Here is a 17988-nt window from a genome sequence, read left to right as displayed (position 1 = left end):
TCATAAGATACTTATTCATAAACTGGCTTGCATAGGCTTTCACTCATTTTTTTTTGCAATAGTTTCAGTCGTACCAAAGCAATAGGTGATATATATGTTGTATCTATTGTCGGCGTGTCATCTGAAACATTCCGTTTTATTTGTGAAAGCTGCTTTAGTATTGCTAGCCATGTCCGGCAGACATGATACAAAATTTACATTCAGTAATCACACTAATTTTATCATTTTTAAATCGTATGCGGTCGGTAACGCTTAAGGTGATGGCAATCCCCCGCCATTCAATTTCCAAACTCATTGCGGTGTTCACTGGTCACTGGGTGATCGGTACTCATGCAGAGAAGCTTGAAATTCCGTACAACCCCTATTGCAGAAGTTGTGGGGATCCTGCAGAGAAAGAGACTGTGGACCACTTTCTCTTCAAATGTCCGGCTCTGGCGGCTAGGCGCTTGAGATTCCTTAGCGTGCCCTTTGGGGATGACTTGAAGAAACTTTCCAGCCTAGATCCCTTTTCTCTCCTTCACTACATCAACAGCATTGGATGGCTGCAGACGGTTTTTCGCTTCGTTAAATCTTTTCACATGTAGTGGTTCAAAACGGCACGAAAGTGCTACTTGAAGTGTACCTGGGGTACTCTCGCCATCTTACCTATCTACCTACCAAATCTTATGCGATGCTTGGTTTCATTCGGTGGAATAACTCATTAAAATTGCTTTACACCCCTTTTGTACGTTCTCACCTTGAATATGCCTCTAATATTTGGTGGCCTCATCAAGAATTCTCAATAAATATTAACGCACCAACTTTAGTCGACAGCATTTGGTATGGGATTGATAATTTCAAAGGTTTCAAAACCTCGGTCGGAGAATCATCAAAATTTGCCCTTGAATTACATATGTAGTTGATCGCATTGATATTGAGTTCTGTAAAAGATATATTTGTTATGTAAAAATTTATTAAAAACTTTAGCCCAAGCACTTTTCAGATCCTAAAAATCATTTTGGAAATATCTTCCTCCAAATGGCAAAAAATCATCCCTCCTCATGCGCTGACTTCCGATAATGAATGGTTATTCTCTAAAAAAACTTCCCAATTTATGATACGGCTGTGTACCGCTCCGTGATTAAAATTGTATTCCACAGAAGTTCTATAGAAGTGTGAAGTATGAATCTAGCAAAAACTGTTAAAATTATTCGAAGTTCTCATCCGTGAAGTATAGATGTAAAATCCTGTGTATGAGCTTAAAAACTCTTATTGTAAAATTACAGACAGACAAATTGCAGACTTAAATTTTTATTTATATTTTTATACACAATCGAGGAATGTTCTAGGTTCTGAAACAAGTTCAATTTCCAGCTAGGGCGCATCTTCTTCTTCCTTGCCATGGTTCCTTAGGAGGGGTCGACCCTCCTCGTAAGTATTGCAGGTTAAACAATAGGTTGTAAGTTTTGTGCCAGGTTCCATTGATGAAAGCGGCTGAGTTACCAATTTCTTTGTTGCATGCTGATATGGCCCTACCACTTCAACAACAGACGAAAAAATTGATGAAGTGAAGAAAATGGTATTGGCCAATCGTCGAATCACCGTTAAAGAAGTTGCTAAGGACCTAGACGTATCGATTGGCTCGTGCCATTCAATTTTTTTTTCAATGATTTGGGCATGAGACGGGTCGCCGCAAAATTCGTACCAAAACTGCTCAATTTCGACCAAAAGCAGCATCGTATGAACATTGCTAATGAGATGTTGGACTCTGTCCGCCATGACCCAAATTTGCTCCAGAGGGTCATAACAGGTGACGAATCGTGGGTTTACGGTTATGATGTGGAAACCAAAGCTCAATCATCTCAATGGAAGCTGCCGCACGAACCAAGACCGAGGAGCGTTGTGCATCATGAGTTCTTGCCGCAGGGTAAAATGGTCAATAAGGAATATTACCTGCAAGTTATGCACAATTTACGCGAAGCAATCTGCCAGAAACGCCCGGAATTGGCTCTTGCGTCACGATAACGCCCCTGCTCACACATCGTTGCTTGTGCGCAACTTTTTGGCCAAAAACAACACACTAATGATGCCACAGCCACCGTATTCCCCATATCTGGCCCCCTGTGACCTTTTCTTGTTCCCGAAACTGAAGATAACCATGACGCTAAGCTACGATTGACGAGATAAAGACGGCATCGAAGGAGGAGATGAACAAGATAAAAAAATAATTTTTTGAAGTGCTTCGAAGATTGGAAAAAACTTTGGGACAAGTGCTTAATATCTCATGGGGGTTACTTTGAAGGGGACAAAATAAATATTAATGAATAAATAAATAATTAAAAAAAAAACCCAAAATTCACGATACTTTTTGAACACACCTCGTACAATCATTGCTTACAATGAAGCCAAGATACTATTTGAAGCTCTATATGAAAGTACATCTAAAGCAAAAATGTATCCCACAGAAAAAGTGATTTGCTTAATTTCAACCACTCTTAAAGCGAATTTACTAAAGTAAAAAAAATCGTTGGAATTAAAGTGAAAAAAATTGTATTATTGTAAAATAAAAATACTTGCAAAAAGAACAAAATCTTGTACCTCTATACCACGCCAACCACTTAATATTTCTCCCCCTCTTTTGCACAGTTTATACCACACATAGCGCGACTTAAGTATTCAGAATTGTATACTTTTAAAAATAAAAGACAGAGCTCAATACTATTTGGATAAAATTATACATCCTCGACTTCCATGGGGGTTCTCTATTCTCTTAATTATTTTGTTTGCGCCTACGTACAATAGAAGGGAGATGCACGGAATTTATTGTATGGCTGTTTTTCTTGTGACTTGGGTTAATTAGTTGTAGGTAAATTCAAATATAGTATATGTATTTATACGCATACATATGTTTATAGATTTATATAAGTAAATTTATCTGATACTCGCACTTGATTCTATCTAAAATAATTTTTGTTTGAAAAGTTCTACGAAGCACATTTCCATATTCAATCTCCCACTTGCAGATAAATTCAAGTATATTTACTTAACATTCACGGGAACAATATCTGCGTGCATATGTATGTATGTATAAATTAATTTCACATGAGTGTACATATCTTCGTTTATAGGCCCCATTAGGAAAAAGCACAAGCTCCGAACTGATGTCATTTTGTTTGGAAATATTAAAAAGTTTACGCAGCAGTTATTGTTATAAAAAACACCACTTTAAGTGTAATTTTAAAAGTACTAAAAATATTAGTTTGGGGAAAAATAAATCAATTTTTTTCTGGGTAGATGGCTGTAGTGATCGCTATCTCGTAAATTATCGATCAAACAATTTAAAGCTTTTGCTCGTTGTCAAGGTAACATTTCACACTAAAAAATTATGTTCCTGTTTTTGTTTATTCCATTCAGTTACAGGGTGTTAAAAATGGGGGTAAGCAAAGAGAATATTCGGTACATTTTACGGTTTTTAAAGGCGGAAATACAAGCCAGGTCTATGAAATTGTGAGTGGGGTTTATGGTGCCGATACTGTAACAGCTAATAACATGCAGTTTTTGTTTCAATTCCGTTTACGCATTTTTGATGTTGCACCGAAAATTATGAAAGATGTCTATAAAATCAGAGAAATAATCGAAGTTGACCGGCATCTTAATAGTCGTAACATCGCCCAGGATCTAAAGATTGACCATAAAACAGTTTAAAATCATTTGCGCATCACTGGATTCAAAAATAGACTCGATGTTTGGGTGCCACATCAATTAAAAGCAAAAAACATGGTGGATCAAATTTCTATATCCAAAGCCTTGGCCAAAAGGGATGAAATCGACCGTGATGAAGCAGCTCAAACGATGGCCAAACTAGGACTAATGGCCAAGAAGGTTCTACTGCGTATTTGATGGGACATAAAAGGAATCATTTATGCCGTATGGTCAAACACTAAATTCAGATCTCTACTGTCAACAACTGGACGGTTTGAAGCTGGCTATTGGCCAGAAACTGTCAGAATCAGCTAACAGAAGAGTTGTTGTGTTCCATCAGGACAACGCAAGGCCACACGCATCTGTAGTAACTCAACACAAACTATGCAAGCTTGGTTTGAAAGTTTTAAGGCATCCGCCATATTGTCCGGGCCTGGCACCAAGCGATCGACACCTTTTTCTCTGATTGCGAAGTTTCCTGAGTGATAAAAAATTGGTGTCAAGTGAAGATTGTGAAAATCGATTACTAGAGTTTTCCGCCAATAAGGCCAAGACTTCGATGGGAGAAGCTACCTTTAAAATGTAAACAAATTAAACAACAAAACGGTGTATATTTGACCCAAATGGAACAATCTGAAACATCTTAAATAAAGTTTTGAGTTTTACGCAAAAAGAATAGATTTCTTTTCCCACAAACAATATAAATATTTGGAAGTTATTAAATAATAGCACTTCATTTTATTTTATAGTTCCACAAATCACACTTCCATTAAGTAGCAACCTAATCAAAAGTAGGGAGTGGTCCAAGTATTTCAGACATGGTCTTCAATTCATCTAAAAATTGGTTAATTATTATTTTTTGGTGGATTTATTTATTTATGTTTGAGTATACTTAAGAGCGCTCTGAAAATATTTCAAACTTTTGAGACTTATTAAATATGTGAAATATTTTCTGTTCGTTTTAACACTTTTAGAGTTTTTTTTTTAAATAATTTGCAAATATCTCTTTTTAGTGCACCGTTCGCCCGATAATAACTTCCTGGTGTGCAGAAATGTTAATCCCTATGAAAAGGAGCCTGGCATCTGACGCATAGAAAAAAATGTAAAAACCAATAAAACTCTAAAACCAATTAAGACAGGGCCCTGAAACTTGGCATGAATGCATAAATTATATACAGGGTGACAAAAAATAAGTGTATACAACATTTTTTAATGAAAGAAATGTATTATTCATAGTAGCTCAAAACAAATTGTGAAATTTCAAAGACCATGTTTAATTAATATTATATTCAGCCAGTTTCAAAGTGGCCACCTTTAGCACGAATACACAAGCTCAAACGTTTCAAAAAATTTTGGGCTATAGGCCGTAGTTCGTTCGTAGACGTTTGCTTCAGGGACTCCAAAGTTTGGTAGCGTTTTGCACAGGCCCTTGCTTCCAAAATCGACCATACGCTGTAATCTAGCGGATTCAGATCCGGTGAGTAGGGTGGAAATTCTTGGGAAGTAATGAAAGAGGGGAAATTCGCTTTGCACCACTCTTGGGTTGTTTTTACTCTGTGGGCTGGTGCCAAGTCCTGTTGAAGGTCCAGGTGCTTCTGTAGACCAATTTCTGTCGCTTTGATAATTGTGAGCTTGATCAACGGCTTCTCATCCGTAAAGACGATTCTTTCCCAGCCGGGGACTACTTGACATCGTTACACAAAGTATTTAAAAAGAGTTGGAACAGAAACGAATACTTTTTTTTATACTTCAGAACACACACAACAATCACAAAATAAGAGCATTCGCTAAAAAAAATGTTACATTCATCTAATTCCAAAGAGAAGTTTGAATACAGTTATTTTTTATCCCCCTGTATACCGTACTTAAGGCGAAAAGCATTATGTATTATAAAAGGGGACGTGGCTCTTCCCATACAAACTGGGATTTCTAAATCTCTTTTCTCGCGAACTACAAAAGTTAAGATAATGATTTTTGATACAGTTACACAAATTAACAATACCTCTGTTATGATAAAAGTGGCAAGTAGTGGAAAAGGGGGCGTGGCGCCTCCCATACAAACTTAAACCTCATATCGTGTGTACAAAATAGAGGAATCAACGGAAATTTAAAAATCTTAAAACAAATTTTATGTTAATACCATCCGCGAAACAAAACGAAAAAACTTTGACAACTTTTTACTTCACCCAATAAAAATATTGTTCACATATAAGGGATTTTACGCAGCCAGATTAATAACAACATTCAAAATCACCGGGTTCGCTTCTCGTAAATCAAGAATGTTTTTTTTTACTTAATTTTTCGATAAAATAAAGTAACCTGCTTTTTCAATTACGGATTTGAAATCTTAGCCCGAAATGCTGATAGTTCAGCAAACATACACATGCAGAGTTTCCGTAATTGGCGAAATCATGCTAGTTCTGAAATAAAAGTTTGTTTCCTAAGTTCATGATTTCCCGCTGGGTATGTTGTAGAGTCACTAATTGTTTCTCTTTTATTATTTTTATGTACCGGCAAAAAAGAATTGGAAGCAATGAAAAACACAAAAATGTGTAGCCTGTGCTTCAATGAATATTAGATTAACTTTTGTCAAGTAATAATTACTACATACATACACATGCATATGTATGTATGCACTCATATAAACAGCCGTCACCACAACCGACTGCTCCCACGACAGTCCGTTCTACATTACCGGAATAGACCGGATTTATATCCGTTCAAAGACTGTCACTTCAATTTTTTTGGAAATAGTTTTGCTCTTACAACAACAACACCTACCGACGAAGTCTCGGTGCTAAACATATTTTTGGGAAAGTATATTTTTTTACTGGAAATCACGAAAAAATCTCTTACTAGAGAGCTGTATGAAAGTATTTGGCTTCAATTCGGGAAGCGCTGAACTGTGCTGGGCACTGCGTTTAAAAGTGCAATGCACGCTTGCCTTGCTTCAACAACTGTCTACTAATAGAAATAGAAATATTTATGTTTGTATGTGAAAGTTGCTTTGTGGCACGCCCTTCAAAATATCGAACAGCACCAAGTTCTATTTGGCGTTGCTGTGCCGGTTTTGAACATAACAAATTCATGTAACGTTTCGGATGTTTTCAATTGCTTTTGGTGCTTTCGCTTTGTCATTTGCAGCGGAAATCCTTTAGTGAATTTATTTTTAATAATAAAAGAGCAAGCAAAGCAAGCTTGGATTGGTCTTTCATCTTAAAAATGACTACAATACACTTCATTATACTCTCATCAGTGAAGCAAATGCCTAACCTTTCAGCCGCTGCTTTCTGATACATTGCAGTCAGTAACGATCAGTAACGATTCCATATCAGTGACGAAAGCCTGTGCAATGCAACCCAATGAGCTGGCAACCGAAATATGACGCTTCGATGCTTCTCTCAATTCAAACTTAATTTAGAGAAATCACAAAAACTTTCGCAAAATCTGCATTAACTAAGAAGTTTTTGAGGATGAATTAAACTTTCTGAAGAAAATGTTGCTAGCAACCGATCTGGCTGGAACTTGGCGTGTGTTCTTCCAAGAGATGCTACTAACTAAACAATACCTCGATATGCGACAGTAGTACCCTATCTCCGACTTTGTACGGACTTTTCAAACGACCCTCGTATATACATAAATATTATCAGATTGTGGAACGCAGCAATTAACTTTCTATATGCCCGTACTAAATTTTTGAATTTTAATGCAATTAAGTACCAAAGAAATCGAATATTAAATTTGTCTGTAGAATTTCAAAATTTTCTGTTCTAAAAACAAGAAATACTAAAGTCAATCAGGTTACTTTGTCAAAAGTCCACAGATACATATGTATGTATGGGGCAACGAAGCTGTTTAGAAACAAATTATTAGAATATTTATCCGAAACTGTGAATGTATTCATTATTTTGGTTTCGTTCATATATAAATATACACTAATGCATGTCTATAAAATATAATATGTAGGCATATAAATATATATATATATATATGTGTATGCAAATGGACACATACTCATATACATAATTTAGGTTGCTTAATATTGACCGAAATTTTTTTAAATTTTTGTTACGTGTCATAGTCCTCTATTCTACTCTAAGGCATACGAGCGAACAGAAAATTCGAAAAATTTATATTTTTAAGAGTTTCAAGAAAATTATTATTATTATGATTAATTAAAAAAAGGATAATGTAACGCAAACCAAAGAACTATTACAAAAAATGCTAATAATGTAGATTTATTTATGTAGATGCTACTTCCATTTATAAAAGTGATAAAAAAACGGCGTCCGTATCTCAATCTCATTTGTATCTGAATTATTTGAAAATATTGTGAAAGCAAAGATTTATTTTGCATCCAAAAGTAATAAATGACTATACGAGTATCAGAATAGTTTTGTTACAGTAAGTCCACATTCTCCAAGAAATCCAAATCTCAGCCTTGAAATCCAACGGAGAATCTCTCTTGCCAACAAGTGCTACTTTGGACTAAGTAAGCAACTGAGTACTGAAGTCCTCTTTCGCCAAACAAAGCTAACACTCTACAAGGCTCTCATCATGCGCATCCTAACGTATAGCGCAGAAACTTGGACGATGACCACATCCGATGAGGCATCTGTTGGATTTTTTGAGAGATAGATTCGGCGGAAGATTTTTGAACCTTTGCACGTTGACAACGGCGAGTATCGTAGACGATGAAATAAAATGAGCTGTATGAGCTTTACGACAACATGGAGATAGTGCAGCGAAAAAAGATCCAGCGGCTTCGTTCGCTATACAAACGCTTCGGCTCTGAAAGTATTCGATGGATTTGGACTCTAGAATGATTTGAATCCACTTCGTGTACCCAACTGGCCAAAATCGCGTTAGCGATTATTGCGCCAATCAAGAAGAAGAAGAAGATTTCTTATTATCTAAACTATGCTTTTCTGCTCAATTAAACTGTGTATTGTAATTCAATTGAACATTTTTTTTAAGTTATTTTTATAGTAGGTAATCAGAAAGAACAATTGTTTATTTATTTCAGAATAAATAAATAAGTAAATAAATATATTAGGGTACTTCGGTCTGTAATTTCTACCCGCAAAGCAAGTTTCACGTGCACTTCTTATCACAGCACTTACAGTAACACTTTGCCAATGTGTGACAGAACAGGCCGATAGGAACGCGCTAATCTCTGCGAGGAAGGGTATAAGAACTTATCGCCACGTTATGAGATGTTCAATGGTGTTATTTACCAACTTTATATAACTAATTCAAATTTTTCGCATACAAAAATTCGTAGGAAGTCCTATTTTAATTTGCTTAAATTTTGGCACATGGCAGATACTCAAATTAACATAAAAAACTCAAATTGAAAAAAATTAGGCGTGCGGTATTTTCGGTGAATGGCGAGTTAATGCGGCTATTTCTCGAAAGCTGAATATTAGGAACCACCCTAATGTAAGTATATGTATATTACTTAAATTTGTGCCCGCATGCAATTACTTACATTTGGTCGTAGCGATTTGCATGTGTTTGGCTGAACCATTTTTGGGGGCGTAAGTTCTCGCATAGTTAACAGAACTACACAAACATATGCGTACGCGGATGATATTGCGATAGAAAAGTCAACCGGTAAAATTGGATTGAGAATTAGCGAGGAAAAAACAAAAAAAAAAGTTGATGTCCGGAAAAAACGATCTGGTACCTGGTACAATCAAAATCGGGGCATATGAGTTTGAAACGGTGAACCCTTTCACGTATCTGGGGTTTAAACTAAGCCACACCAACGCAAGGAGCATTACAATCGACGAGAGAATTCAAGCAGCAAATAAAGCATACTACTCACTTATTAAACTCTTTAAATTGAAGCTGCTGAACAGATCTTACAAAATTTCACTACAAAAATCTATATTCCTACTATGGATCGGAGTGGACAATAAGTGAAAAAGACAAAAACAAACTCCAAGTATTCGAGAGAAAAATTTTGAGGCAAATCTTCGGTGCAGTCAAAGATAACGGTGAGTGGCGTATAAGATGGAACCATGAACTGGACGAACTTATAAGATGAGAAAATTTTCTACGGTTCATCAAAGCTCAGAGACTAAGATGGCTAGGCCATACCATGAGAATGAACCCCACGAGAGCTCATCGAAAAGTAATTGACGCTAAAACATTTGCAACAAAAGCAAGAGGCAGACCAAGATCAAGATGGATTGACGAACTAAAAACGACATGAGGAAACTCAAGGTCATCAATTGGAGAGAAACAACAAAGAATCGGGACAAATTGAGACATTTTGTGCAGCAAGCCAAAGCTCACATAGAGGTGTAGTGCCAAATCATGACGAAGTTCTCGCAACTGTAGTTAGGAAATTTTCAGCTCCAGCTAACAAAAACAAATGTTACCTATGTATGTACATAGACCTGTTCTGAATTATAATTTCGATTAAATTTTCCGAAATCGAAATTGGTCCGTGTTTTTTACTTTAATTGTAATATTTTTTCGGTTTAAAACGTTTTTCTTATAAGCAAGGCGAATTCATCCAAGGTGTCTACAGTAGCACAGAAACAAAACGTATATTAGTTTGAACGTCAACATCAGCTGATTTCACGAATTTCAATCAGAAAGTAAACAAAGCAGATCACTTTGACAAGCAAGCCACCAAAATGAAAAAAAAAACACAAAAATAATCAGCTGTTCGGGTAAGTGATTGTTCTGTTGAGTTTGCAATGTTGCCAGAAGTGAAAATTTATCATCAAAATAAAGATATATATTTTCCTTAATTAATTAGGAAAATCTTAACATGAAGATAATTAAATAAAAATAAAATCCCATGCAAAAAACGATCATGGCGAAATTAGTTTATAAGGCATCACTTGAATTTTTTTTGCGACTTTAGCTGCGGATCCCATTTGAATACAACGAAAAAATTTTTTGTTTACATAAATTTACAGATCTGTTGATGCTGATACATTTTAATTTTTTTTTTTAAGAAACTTGTATTTAATTCACTATTTATTTTTCTGCCCATCAATTGCATAATTTTAATTCACACAACTTAAATTAATTAAATCGCCAAGAATTAATACTACAGCGATTCAGGTTATCACTTAGTTTCATTGACCATATGCAAAGTAGATATTCGTTTTTTAGCGCGGCTTTGCACGGTGAAGAACAGTTATCTTGGCATATATGCATTGCATTACATCACCGTCACTCACGCTGCTGCTGCTGATTGTAGACGATGGCGGCGACAACGATAGCCAATTGTGCGTGCGGGCGTAGCCCCTCTCTCCATAAAGCGATGCCGGTTTTTCACAAATATGGCCATGAAATGGTAAAACAGGGTAATGCTATTTGACACACATACTTTTTCGTGCATGTATGCGCATACAGGCTTAGCTACATCTGGTCATTCATAAGCAGAGTTTACTGGTGTTATGTGGGTTTGTGCTCACGACTTTCAGTTACTAGAAGAAAATTCACCTAATGAGTAACTACAAATGTATGTATGTACTTGTGTTCTTTGTTGTTAGGGGCATGTATACGTACACACAGCTCTACATATGTTAGATACGTGCTTATGTATTACTTCTCGAACTTGCCATGTGACTGCAATAAGTATCTGATTCTAGTTTAAAATAAGCAAGCCCTCAAAAATTAACATTTTTTTCACGATAATACAAACTAGCTATTCACTAAGTATCAAAATGTTCACCAGAATATGCGCAAGTACATACATACATACACGTTCAAATGCCCTGTAGGGAAGCACCAAATTGATACGCTTCTAGTGAATTTAAAATCAAGAGATATGGTGAAAACAATTCGGAAGATGTGGTCAATAACCGTTAACCGGCTAATAGCGAATTTGAAAGAATCAGCTGATTGGCTGAGGTAACCGAAGTTATGACAGCAGTTTATGCACGAAAAAACTGAGATTGTGTTGGTGATATACGAAAAAAATAAAAAAAAGTCTTCGCTCATTGCTGTCGTCATTGAACGAGTGTGTAAATGCGTGTGAAATGAGCGGGCACAATTCTGCTGCCGAGTCACTGGTAACGTCTCAGCCGAAGTTACTCGCTCGATCTCATTTTTTCACAACAGCTGAAGGCCAAACCTGGTAATCTATCATCCCTGGTACTGTACTTGTATAAACATAAATATAGATGAAATATACTTCGATTGTTCTTGGCCACTGCCAAATTCAAAAACTCACAATTACTTAAAGTATGGATTAGCCGCCGTAGCCGAATGGGTTGGTGCGTGACTACTATTCGGAAATCAGAGAGAAAACGTCGGTTCGAATCTCGGTGAAAGATCAAAATTAAGAAAAAGTGTTTTCTAATAGCGGTCGCCCCTCGGCAGGCAATGGCAAACCTCCGAGTGTATTTCTGCCATGAAAAAGCTCCTCATAAAAATATTTTCCGTTCGGAGTGGGCTTGAAACTTTAGGTCCCTCCATTTGTGGAACAACATCAAGACGCACACCACAAATAGGAGGAGAAGCTCGGTCAAACACCCAAAAAAGGGTGTACGCGCCAATTATATATATATATATGGATTGAATGTATGCAATATTTTCGAACACGTTGCACACAGTGCCGATCACGGTTCGTTCTTAGTCAGGTAGAATGTTGTGATGTTCACACTATACGGTTCAGTTCACGATTCAGTGATGTACTCATATAAGAGTAATAGCATTCACACCACTCACCATGCCGTACCAAGTTCAGTCTCATTGGCACAAACATTTCTTTGAGACTGAGAGTGACTGGACCGTTTGCCAACTGGATAATATTTTTTTTCTTACTTGATAACATTTTACCTGATTAAGAGCGAACCGCGATCGGCAATCTGTTTTAGATAAAGATGAAGCATATTTCCCAAAAAGCTGCAAATTTAATAGAGAAGTTAGTACGTAATGGCCAAATCCCCCTCGCGAATTCTCAGCAGTTCGATGATTCTAACGCCGCAAGTTAGCATTGTTCTATCAAAAATTTGAAAATTTATCATACTAAAAAACCGTTATCTAATTCGACGAAATAGGAAATAGTCAGACAATTGCAGACTAGAAAGTAATATTATGAATAGATTAGGAAATGTGCCGCAGAAATGGGAGACTTTGACGGTAGTACATGTGGATTACACTTTAAAATTTAGCAGTGGATCACCAATGCAATGCGTTTGTATGAGTTGGAAAAGAGTCGGAAAATACTATAGACTTGCGGAGCAATCTGTTTGAGAGGTTGATTAGTTTGGGTATTTCTATTAAAAATACCACTTTTCCACAGCGTAATAACTCCAAGTACAAATCCTGCAAGCAAAAATCCTAACAAAGTAGTCGCATGGCTCCTGCAGTCTCTGAACGTGAACCCAAAACAATATCTATTATTAACGACCTAATTCGGAATTATATCAGGAATGAAGTGCAACTAACGCGATTGGACAACTAGACTTAATTCTCACAGTTTGAGCGGATTAGGGAAATTTTTGACCTCAATGTTGCCGAGAAAAAAGACAGTTAATATCTATTGAGAATGAAAAATAATGAAACTTTTAAAGAGCAGAACAAGATAGGCAGAAAATAATCATTGCAGCATTAAAATTCTGCAACTATATGAAAAACACAGGTTAGGTTACGTTAGGTTAGGTTAGGTTGGTATTGTTGCCCAAGGAATGAGCGCACTTGGACGAGGAAAAACGGATTCGTCCTTTGTGATACCATTATGAAGGAGGTGAGGTGAGAGAGGAAGACCGATGGGATGCGGGGAGAGGTGATGCTAGGGTGGTTTGGAGAGTGGGTTAGAGTGTATGGACTGCGAACGATGACTGTGCTGCGTTTGCGCCAACCACGATGTGCAACTGATGAAATTCATCAGATTTCTAATATCAACGCCTGCTATATCAGCAAGCATAGCAAAGAAGTAAAAGCCAAGATGCCTGGATCTTAACCCCGCCAGAGCAGGGCAGCTAAGGAGTAGGTGCTGAGATGATTCCACCTCATCCTCTATACATGCATCGCAAAAGGGACTTGAGGTAATTCCAAGCCTCACAGCAAGCATTCCTTCCGCATTTGAGAGCTGATATTTTGTCAATTTCAGAAGGTCGCCCGAGCGCCCTGAAAAACACAACAGGAATAAGTATTTTATAGCATTTTCGCTTTATTTTCAAGTTTAAAAAAGCGTTTTTTCCAATTTCAGTTGGCAAGCAGAAAGAAACGTTCAACCTGGACGGAGAGGGACGAGCAGGCGCTCATATGCGAATCCAGATTTCTCGTTCTCTCGTCTGCACTAACAGGTTCAAAATTTCATAAATTGTTTTGATATTGCATAGCAGTTTGAGAAATAGCAATTTAAGATTTTTTTTAACAAATACTTATTTTTTTAATATCAGGACAGGTAATACCCGTATTTGTCGCCTACGATTCATCTTTAAAAGACAAAACTATCCAATAAACAAATCAGCTGTTCTCTAATATATGTAACAACCATCTCTCACACTACATTTTTAATCACAATTAACTGCGCCGCTAGTCCCAATTAACGATGTCATCTGGCTGGGCTATAACGAAAATGTCTGTCACACCGTCTATGAACTAAGGTAACAGAACAAAATGGAACCAAATTACGTCAAACACTTGCCAAAACTTAATGAACAGTATGGCATTCAGAAGAAAAACTCCTGTAAAAACGTAAAGAAGTTTTAACGTTCAGATTAAAGAAAATTATAGAATTACTTATTCTAATTTATTTTACAAGAATTGGAAGCTTTTTAAAAATTAATTCTCTTTTGTTTCTAAAAAGTGTCAATAGTTAAATCGAGAACAAAATTAAATTTAAGTTCAATTTAGATTTGACTTTTCTTTCTGATTCTACATACAAATATGTCTGTCCCCCCACAAAAACTCGATTGACATTTATTTAACAATTAATTGGAAGCTGTGAAAAATTAATTTCTTTCAGTAGTTATTGCATTCGAGAATAAAAATCCAATTTAAACTTCACTTTTCTTTTTGATTCCATATACAAATATGCATGTCCGTCCCCCCCCCCCCCCAAAAAAAATTCGATTGATATTTTAAACAACTGCAAACATTTTTATGAAAAACAGCTGTGACTTACGCGCTTGTACCATTTAAAAAGTGATAGACTCGATCCTTGGTACAGGCCAAACCATCTTCTGTTTTTATGTTTTTGTAATGTTTTTTCTTAAATGATTATACTACAGTTAATAAAATTAATAATAACGCACAATTTTATTAAATGTGACGCAAAACAGTCAAACCAGCATCTGAAACCGTAACCATCAATGACTTCAAGGTCGAAATGTACGATAAGGGCGTTTACATCCTGACTTTGATACTGTCACACTCTGAAGGCAGATGTCGCTGTTCGCGGCACAGCTACCGCAGCCCTTTAAATTTGGCGAAATCGTACTATTTCCGAACCAGAAATTTGTTTACCAAACACAGACTTTCCCTACGGGGATGTTCTAACCCACTTACATGCGCCGTATATATGTATGTATGTATGTAGCTGTATACATGCATATACTCAACAGATGCGTCACGTACACACACAGCATGACCACATATTGGATACATATGCATTTGGAGATTTAAAATTAGGAATATTTCTGACCTGCCTATGCGAAACTAGATACTAACCAGTCTTGGAACAAAAGGAAGAATTATGCACGTACTCTTTCGCTTGCTCTGATTCGCAGCAATGCCTTGATCGGGATACCAAGCCGGATATTCACATAAAAAAAAATAAAAGTTTAAAGTAACAAAATTGAGGTAACTAATAACGCTGGTAGGCCGTGCTGCTGTTCTTGAGATCGGCGCGGAAGATTACTGATTTATTTGCGGTTTTAGCGCGTTTTCCATCAACTCTATTGGGACGTCTTCTGGGCCTTTTGGCTATTTGCACTTTTATTTTTAAAGCAGATACCGGTTCTGCATGCACAATAAAAATTATTGAGAAAATATTTTTGATACTGCAGGTATTTGTTTTTCAAAGAACACTGCAAAATGCAAAAGATAGGAAACGCTTTGCGAGTGGGTGGGTGGTTGTTGATGCGTTACGAGTGACTAGTATTTACCGCGACGGGGTGGTTTATGGTGTTTATAGCTATTATTTTGGTGGTATCGTTTTCTGTTGATTGCGCCACAACTGAGAGACTCTCTCTCCACAAAATAAACTGTCGAAATGCGTGAATTTGGATACTACTGAAGGCGACGGAGTATCTGCAACTACTGAACTCTTTAGATATGAAATGAATGGACACGAGTTTGCCCATAAAGTTAAAAACCAACGTCGCTTTCAATTTAAATTTCAATGGCAATGCCGGCGGCGACGGCGGCAGCAGCAGTGGAAGTCATGCGAGCGTGTAGCTAAACGAGCCGGCAGGCAAACAAGTACATAAATAGTTAATCAACAATAGCCTACCGTCATATCTGCTTATATATAGGCGTATATATGTGTGCATGCATATAAGCATGAGAAAGAATGTACTCGACTTTCTCATAGTTGTGACAACATCATCATCAGTGACCGATTAGCAAATGCTATTACTTACATATATTGAAAATTCTCAAAATACATAAAAAATAAGTAAGTAAAAGTACATTCATATGAATGTTTGGTATCTGTAGCCAGTATAAAATTGTAACACAGGAGGAACAATGTGAAAATGGAACGAGTAGCCAAATCACTCACAACGCTAAAAGGGAGAGATACAATCACGTTTAAGAGAAAACTCACATGTTAGCCAATTGCGCTGCCAGATTTCTCAAAAACAATTACCTTTAAATCATAGCGAGTGACAAAATAACTTTTTGAGTACAAGGTGGCGCAAAATTGATCATCCATTTTTTTTTAACTGTTTTACTAAATAAAAAATGTGAATTTGAGTGATGGAAATCTTTATTTTGATCTTTACGCGCTCGATTTTTGTCTGTATACTGCAGCTGTCTAGTGTCAAATATGTTTGAAGTATGACGCTATTTGCAAAAATTATAAATCTTCCGATGATTACTTTTGCGCCACCTTGTATGTTAGAGTTTTAAGCAAACGTATACAATTTTTTTTTCTCGTTATGTATTTTTTAAAGCAACTGTTTGTTTTTCAAATTCTTGTCCAAATGTTTTATTCGAAAACGTACACTGCACCTGAAAAACAACATTTTGACATTATCTTCAAGAAGGGAATACAACTCACAATCGCTTCTTCTTCTTCTTGTATTAACGAACTTCAAACCAAAGTTATAATTCGAGTACGACGTTCATGTCCATAAAAGGTTTAAAATTAACTCATCATATTATAGAGGCCAGTTTTCCTCTACAGGAATACATCGCTTTGTCGAAACATTTTGACAATACTTTGAAAAACCAAAAATCATTGATGAAATCATTGGCATTTAAATACAAATTTTACGTTTGACGGCTCCTGCTTTGTAGAGCAGTATTCAAGAGCACGTGATTCACGCTCTTGTGCAGTGGAAACTTGGACCAGTTCCAAAATAAGAACTCCTTGCCACAAAACGTACAGCATGGCATAATCAATTTTTTGTCACTCGCTGTGAGCTTTCATCCTAAACAGTCTTAAAAATGCGAATTTTTTGCTACGAGAGCTGCCTTTTATATTTTGCGCCCAATAATGGAAACGCAGTAAAATAATAATAAAAATGGCTGTATTGGTTTTCAAAATATTCTTCTTAGAAGTCAATACTACACTGCAGCAGTCGTTTGAACCAATTTCCAAAGCACTTTTGCCACTCAGAAGTGGGTACCTCCGAAATGAGCTGTTTAAAGGCTTCAAAAGCTCCTTCAGGCGTTGAAAAACGTTAACCTTGCAGTTTATTTTTGATGTTCGAGTATAAAAATAAATTCTTAGATGCCAAATCAAAATTGTAGGACTCAGTACTCAAAAACTATCTTGCGTAAGCCAATACCTGAGAGCTCGCATTATCTTGTTGAAGGATGATTCATCATCGGCGGCTGGTTTTCCTTAATTCTCCGAAAATTTCCGGCAAACAAATGGTTGGGTACTACTCAGAATTGACTATTTTAAGTTTTTCTTGTGGGAGAGTTGCGACATGACTAGATTTTGAAAAAAAAACACAGGCGACCATTTCACCATCTTTGAGGTGCTTCTTCTGCGGGGAACTTTTGTTGGATTGAGCTCGTCTTGGAACACCTCTACTGTCGATTGATGTTTATAATATATATCAGTTGAATCCTATTACAAATCTGCACCTTAGCTAGTTCTCTGCATACTGTAAATACTGGTGAGTTTCCGAAGAGACTCGAAGCATCCGC

General features: G+C 36.6%; 1 protein-coding gene across 2 annotated transcripts in view; it reads right to left on the bottom strand.

The window, feature by feature from the left end:
• The window catches only part of LOC129248025 (peroxisomal acyl-coenzyme A oxidase 3), a 38812-nt gene extending 22901 nt beyond the window's left edge, over positions 1 to 15911 (bottom strand). Inside the window, exon 1 of one of the 2 annotated variants that reach the window (XM_054887432.1) lies at positions 15308 to 15911. The gene's annotated coding sequence lies outside the window, so the exon portion shown is untranslated. The remainder of the gene's footprint in view (positions 1 to 15307) is intronic. The other variant, XM_054887431.1, reaches the window with a different exon arrangement.
• Between the last annotated feature and the right edge of the window lie 2077 nt (positions 15912 to 17988).

Source organism: Anastrepha obliqua, chromosome 5, assembly GCF_027943255.1.
Source record: "Anastrepha obliqua isolate idAnaObli1 chromosome 5, idAnaObli1_1.0, whole genome shotgun sequence".
In the NCBI taxonomy this organism is placed as follows: Eukaryota; Metazoa; Arthropoda; class Insecta; order Diptera; family Tephritidae; genus Anastrepha; species Anastrepha obliqua.
This window is presented reverse-complemented; position numbering and strand designations above follow the sequence as displayed.